Source organism: Notothenia coriiceps, unplaced genomic scaffold (genome assembly GCF_000735185.1).
Source record: "Notothenia coriiceps isolate Sejong01 unplaced genomic scaffold, NC01 NC01_scaffold00036396, whole genome shotgun sequence".
In the NCBI taxonomy this organism is placed as follows: Eukaryota; Metazoa; Chordata; class Actinopteri; order Perciformes; family Nototheniidae; genus Notothenia; species Notothenia coriiceps.
In genome coordinates, this window is record NW_011369097.1 from 66,367 (window position 1) to 73,726 (window position 7,360).

The window sequence follows — 7,360 nt, forward strand, 5'->3', positions numbered from 1 at the left end:
TTTAATTTTTTCATTAATATTTCCAGTACTGTATGTTGCATGTTTTTTTATTTCTTCTTGGCTTAGTTGGCCAACTCATTTACAGAAATGTTGATTAATGTGCACTGTCCCTGTTAAATAAATAAATCAAATAAACATCATTAATACAAAACTGTAAAGTAACTAAAGGTATTAAATATATGTATTGGAGTAAAAATACACCATTTGTCTCTGAATTGTAGTGGAGTAGAAGAATTAAAAGTAATTTAATTTAATATTTATTTCCATCACGGATTTTGGGGAACATAATTCCAGTCATTTCTGACTCGTCCAGAAACTCAGACATCCAGTCACGTTAGTCTTTGTGCGGCTTTTATTTTGAAAAGCCCAGTGTATTGTAAAGGGGAGGTCCATCAGTCTGCCTCACAGAGCTGCCCCTCTGCGGCTGCAGAGCGGCGAGATCTGCTGGGCTCCTGTCCTCACAAAGGTCGTCTTCATTCAGTCCTGATGGGTGTGAGGAGATGATGTGTCGGCGGGGATGCCACCATCAGGGTGCCGCACAGCCTGGAGACTGTTCACCCCACAGGATCGGGATGTTCTGAGCTCCAACTATGAACGAGCTGCAACAGGATCCGAGGAATACAGGCAAGTTTTCAAAAGCTGCGGAGAACTCCTGAGGTCTGTTAGAGTATGAGAGAAACGTTACTGTGAGTCCTGTCACTGAGGCAGACAGTGTGGAGGAATGCAGCAGACTGTCTGTAGCCCCCATACAGCAGCAGTCCATCCTTAAGGTACATATATAATTATAACGCATTCTTTCTGTCGATTGAACAAGCTCTGGGTTTTTCTCGCATTGATTTGATTGGAGATGATGTCAGACGGGGAGCTGCCTTATCAATAACAGCTTGTGTTGCATCGCAACTGTAAGGCATTGTCTCCATACATTGTGTCTTTCTATTCACATCATGAAGCACAACATGTGGCTCCCCAGGAGTGAACTGGCTCCAGATCAGCTTCCTCTGCTGGCTGCAAGCAGGATCTGAACAGAATGAGAATGAGCCAATGCAGTGTGTGCAAAAACACGGAGGGGAAACAAATACTCCACATAAGCAAAACCACTGCGATAAAATATATATATTTTACAGACTGGAGACACTCTTTTTCTCCAGTGTGTGTTCTCTCTGCTCCATCCATCCTGTGTGTGTCAGTCTGCGAGCAGCACACTGTGTTGTCCTGCTGCTTTCATCTGTGTTACTGCAGTCAGAATCCAGGAGGATAGGAGCATACAGATGGAATACTACTGTTGTATTAATATTTCAGTGTTTCATCATCTTCTGCACTTATGCTACTGGTGTCCAACAAGATAGCATGATAGTGTGATATGAGGTTAAGCTCACATTAAAGTAATTAAGACATACAAACGTTTCAACTGCATGACTAATGTCTTATTCAAAACAGCTGTACTACCTGTGCTGTGTTTCAGATATAGACAATATAGCTGACCTATGTGATGACACACAGTCAGTGCGAAGGTTAAAATATTCACATTTGTTTTTAAATTGTTAACACTCAGAGTATAGTTGTTCGGTTTGGCTGTATAAAATTATAACATTTTAATTTAATTTAATAATAAATATATTATGGTATTCTGTGTGGGTGCACAGGAAGAGAGAGAGAGATGTGTAAAAATCATTGAGAGAGACATATATATGCTGCTGTGTTGAAAAAAATCTATATATACTAGAAAAAAACGTTATGTTTTTTAAATTGAAATTTTTAAGGGAAAAATATCTTGACATTTCAGAAGCTGGAACTGTGAAATGTTTCTTATGCAAAAACATACTTTTAATTACTATACTTTGTTGTCTTCTGATTTATTTTAATCTACATCACAGTTATGTGGTTATGTGTTGTGTATGTACAAATCTGAATCTATGAGGAACAAGTTAATAAAGCTTCAAAGTAAATGAAGTGTAAGAAAACGTACAATATATTTTATTAGTGGAGTAGAAATATAAAGTTGCACAGAAAGAAGAACTAGTTACATTCCACCACTGTTTATGTAAATATAACAACAAGGTAAATAATATTCAAATTTACCAAATCAAGCATTTAAAATTGCTCTGGGTTTGGGATGAACAGACTGTTAGGATGGATAGGAAAACTCAGTCGAGAGACACAGTTTGACAGTTTTGTAAACTAAATAATTCAGAAGCTGAATAAGATGATGACACTTCCTGAGTCTGAGATATGTTTTGAACCTTTAAAGCTGGGGAGTCAGTGTGCGAAAAAGTACACGTCCCACCGTCCGGGACGTGTTATTTACAATATCGGACAAGTAGATCTTTCAATTGACTTGTCCGGCGGACAAGTGACGTTTTTCGCCCTGATTTATTGACCAATTATTGATAAATTCATTTTACAAAAGGCAGAACTCATTCACAAATTGTAAGTGTCCGCCATTGTTCGTTTATAAATGTTAGTTTCGGTTCTGCTTGTCGATTCCTAAGGAAATGCATCTCGCCGCTTTCTGTACAGTTGGGCGGGGCGGGGCGGGAAGTGTAGCACAGTGGCAGGGTTGGGAAGCAAAACTCGGTTCCGAGTAGTAACAAATAACAATTGTCCGGTCCCGGGATTGATAAGAGTTGTGAGGACAGGAGGCGAGGCCGAGCCCCGCGGACCGCAGCTCTCTCTCTCTCTATGCTCCGCATCAACTGATCGCTGCACGTTGCGGCTCAGCGTCTCTCTCTCTCTCTCTCTCTCTCTCTCTCTCTCTCTCTTTCTACACACAGCGGATCCGCTGCCCGTTTAACAGCCATCTTTGTCAAACTTTCTTATGTTCTTTCTCTAACACGTAATGAAGATTATTAAGCGTTTTAGCTCCTGTGTTGTTAATATTGACCGACATTTCCTTTATGAAGTGAAGCAGCCTCCCTGTCTGTGTCCTCGCGCTGTCCTCACATCCCCGGACACCCAGACTCGGAGGAGCACAGGGATGTCAGTATTGTTTATGAAGCAGGGTATAGAAAGTACATTATTGAAATGAAAATACTATTTATTTACTTTTACAAACAGTGAGCAGCTGGGCAGCTGCAGCATGTGTATTGCAGGACATGTGTAAGCGTGCAAGCGTCTTTGAGTTGTAGAAAAGCGCTAGGCCTATAGCAGGCTATAAATATTATTATTATTATTATTATTAGGCCTATGTGTTGGACATTTGTGGTTGGACTCTGTCTCACAGGAAGGTTGCAGCATGTGTGTTGCAGGACATGTGTTGGACACACAGACTGTGGTTGGACTCTGTCTCACAGGCAGGTTGCAGTGTAACATCAGAGGAGACTGGGCCAATTGTCCATTCTCAAACTGCACCACTTAGAACTAACTAAACAATGCAGAGATTATTTGTATATAATTGTATTTAATAACCGTAAGGAATTAAACAGTATGAAGTGATTTGTAAATAGGAATACAGATTTGACTTAATGTTTTCATAAATATATTTTTCTCCCAGTTTGTCATGGGACTTATTTTTACCCTCTCAAAGAACCGGAATCGAGAACCGAAAATAACTGGTATCGAAAAGCAGAACCGGAATCGTTAAAATCCAAACGATACCCAACCCTATGCGTGATGCAGTAAAATCTTACCGCTCACTTACGTTAGCGGTGTCGTAAAAACCGTGGGAAAATGTAAAATACGATGGCAAAGAAGAAGATTCCAGTGGCCCCAATTTGTGTCCATTCTGGACAAGTGAAAAATGTATTCGGACAAGTAAATTGCCAAACTCACTTGTCCATGGACAAGTACTGTCTAAAAACTTTTTCTCACACTGGGAGTAATTCTCTTTTACCCACTGTTTATATGGAAGGTGTAGATACACTGAATGTTGTGTGGACCTGAAGTAGCATGAGTATTATTAATGTGTTGACATACATAAACAAAAGTGTACTAACAAGGCCATTTTGCTAACTTAAATCTTTTGTATATTTCCCAAATAAACCATTTTGGCTTGCTTAGTTAGTAGTCTCTCGTATTGTAGGTGACAAAAGCGAATTCCGTTTTTGCCTGGGTCTTAATATTTGCAGGGGGAGACGGAGCAGTGACTCAGCGTTGATGTGTGATATTCAGCAGGGTGAGAACGTTTGACTCTGATTGCAACACTCAGGACCTCACAATGTTAGAAGCTGATTTTCCATTTCACCCTGCTTTGTTTATGACAATGTGGGAAGTGGAGAAGAATAGCACATGTGCAAGCGTTTCTTTAATTTAGAATACCTTGTTGAATTTACAAGCTCCACACGGACCAGGAAGGTTTGGAACAGTCTGAGGAATTTCACTCTAATTATTTTCAATGGTGATTAGCATTGGAGAAGGACTGTGCGTGATATACAACCGCTGACTAATGGGGCTGAATACTGCTGGTTTCCAGGCATCCCTGTGTGATGATGACAGACACAAAACGTAACAGAAGGAAAGTATTTGGTTGTATCTACAGCAGACTCTGAATCCAGATGTGTGCTTCATGTGAGAGGCTCTGGGCTCTGGACTCCCCAGGTTTGACGTATGCTTCCTGAATAATTCAGCTGTACAGAGCTGGGGTCGCTGGTGAGATACAACACGTAGACCAGTGGCCTGTACTACGAAGCAGGATTTTCGGTTAGCGAGGTAACTTCAGGGTTAACTCTGGGTTTCCGGTCCTACGACGCTGGTTCACTTCTTACCGGGGTAGATCTCCATGGTAACTTATGCTTAACACCTAACCTGCTCCGGAGCAGGTTATGTTCCAGATAAGAGATCAACTCAGTGAAAGCATCGCCTGCTGACCAATCAGAGCTCAGTGTGCAGAGTTTAAAGCTATCAAGTAATATTACAGGATAAAGGAAATACAGTTTAAACTGCCGCATGCAGGGAAGATGCCGACGTGTCGCACTTATCATTCATATCATATCATCAATAGCATCATCGATCATATCATATCATAATATATCATATATTTCCTTATCTGAGTCAGCTTCTCAAGCCGTATCTGGCCGTGCAACACTTACATTGTCACATACTGTATGCAGAAGTATTATTTTAACCTGATTAATTACTGTTAGTTTTGGAATACCTCAATATCAAATGCATTGAAAACATAACAATAAGATGTTTTTTGCTTTAGTGTATTATGTAAGACATCAGAACAAGGTGACCTTAGAAAAGAAGAAAACCAAGATATTTAATATTAAGATGTGTCCTATTAAAAGGGCCACGTTAGTCTAATTTTCAGGTTCATATTTGTATTTAGTGTCTCTGCTGGGACATGTCTCCATTCTTATATGTCCGGCCGCTCAGTCAGTAGGGGCTTGGACTGGGAGCTAAGGTCGCCGGTTCAAGTCCCAAAACAGAACATATGGAGTGACGACTGGTACTTGGAGGGGTCCCAGTTCACCTCTTGGGCCCTGCCGTGGTGCCCTTGAGCAAGGCACCGGACAACTATTATTTATTATTTCAATTATTATATTATTATTTCAAAACGTATTGCAACATTTTAATCTTGCTAGTAATCCAGTTACCTAGAATCCAGTTACCTTATTTGTATCTGTTAAAAGTAGGGCTGCAACAAACGACTAATTTGATAATCGATTAATCTATCGATTAATGAAACGATTAATCGACTATTCGGACTATTACTGTATGCCTTGCACAATTTCTCAAACGCTCTTATTTAGCCATCAACTTTTAGATTTAGTTTGAGGTTGTTTTAGGCATGTGGAAACTAACACCTAGGGTTTTTATAGGGTTTGTCCGCGTCTCCGTAAAAGAAAAAATGATCAAACAGGCTCCAAGGCCCGGCCGTTTACGACTGGCGGTAGTGTAACGAGTCGAGTCGGACACGGACTCGAGACTCTCGCCTTTCTGCCTGACGGGAGGACGGAGTAGACGACCGCGCACGACACGTAATGTTGGTCTACAGCAGGGACAGTTTATGAGGCACAGTCACATTATCTTACTTTGCGTAGACACTAACCGCCGTGTCAGACACTGCAGTGCACATAACTTTAGTGATGGCTGCCCTAAAGCTTTTATGGAGCCATACTGGCATTATGGCAGTATGGGCCGGGTTCGGATCACACTTATCACTTTTCAACCGTACATCAGGTCTTCGTGAAACTTCTCCGACCGTTCTCATCTCCGGATATATATTTAGGTTGGTACTACGTAAAATTCTTTAATTATTTTTATCTTTCCAAACCGATATAAACTTCGGCCTTCCGGTCATCGGGTTTTTGAGAAACTGATTTCGATTGGAAGAGGACACTGCCGCGCCAGGACCCTTCTAGAGAAACTTGGGATTGTACTCAGTGAACTAGTACTACAGAAGTTTGCCGAGAAACACCCTAAAGTGACTAATAAGATTTTTTCTTACTAAATAACAAAAGAGGGTTCTACAAGGTCATCTAGACCTTAGTATGAGGGTCACATCCTTCGACCGAAATAAAGTCCGAATCCCTCATTGTCTAATGAAATTGGGATCCCCACCGTTGTTGATTAGCGAATTAGCTAATTTTAGATAATGGTTTTAATCAACGGGTTGTTTTTAAGTCATCAGCTAAGCAACCACTGCAGTAGTGAACACAAAATGCCCGCGGCAATTCGAGGTGCAATAACCGAAAATAGCCATGACCTCTGTAAATTTTTTTATATAACAGTACCATAACAACGGATTTTTTGTAATATTAGCGTCAGAATCACAGCGGTTGGATCAAAGAGATTGTACGCTTTTCTTTTGTTTAACGCAGATACACTAATAATAAGCTAGTCTGCTCTAGAAGAGAGGGGGCAGACACACCCTCCCCGCCCCGTCAAATGTGATGTGTGCGACGATGTACGTCGTTTGTGTGACGCCTCTACCGCCTCTCTTGCGCGAGGCTCCCACACCAATTTTTTTGAAATTGGGCAGAGCTAGAACTGTTCACAGCAACGGGTTTTTCAAGTATTCTCAAATCGTACATTCCCGCCATTGTGTCGATAACAGGATGTGAAATCGCACGTGGTGTTAGGTCTTGCCCCTACGTGGCCAGCTAGACAGAAAGATCGTCGAGACAATCGGGGTAGGTGCTCATTGCAAAGGTGAGTCCACGATACATAACGATCCGTCGTGTGTGTCTCAATTGTGTTAATAGGACCCAAACAATCTCTACTCATAAATAAGACAATTTCAAATCGATAAGACAAATGTCAAGACAAATAGTGTAATAAATTATGCTAAACAATTTGTGTGACAACAAAGAAACTACAATTCTAATAAATAATTAATATTTATTTTCGTTACAATAAACAAGGTTTACACCGAACAATTAAATTATATATACATAAAAACTTAGTTCATAAGTAGAAC

The 7,360-nt window shown here is 40.7% G+C and overlaps 1 protein-coding gene across 1 annotated transcript in view; it reads left to right on the top strand.

The window, feature by feature from the left end:
• The first annotated feature begins 541 nt into the window (after positions 1–541).
• The window catches only part of tmem200b (transmembrane protein 200B), a 461,151-nt gene continuing 454,332 nt past the window's right edge, over positions 542–7,360 (top strand). Inside the window, exon 1 of the mRNA XM_010792266.1 lies at positions 542–770. The gene's annotated coding sequence lies outside the window, so the exon portion shown is untranslated. The remainder of the gene's footprint in view (positions 771–7,360) is intronic.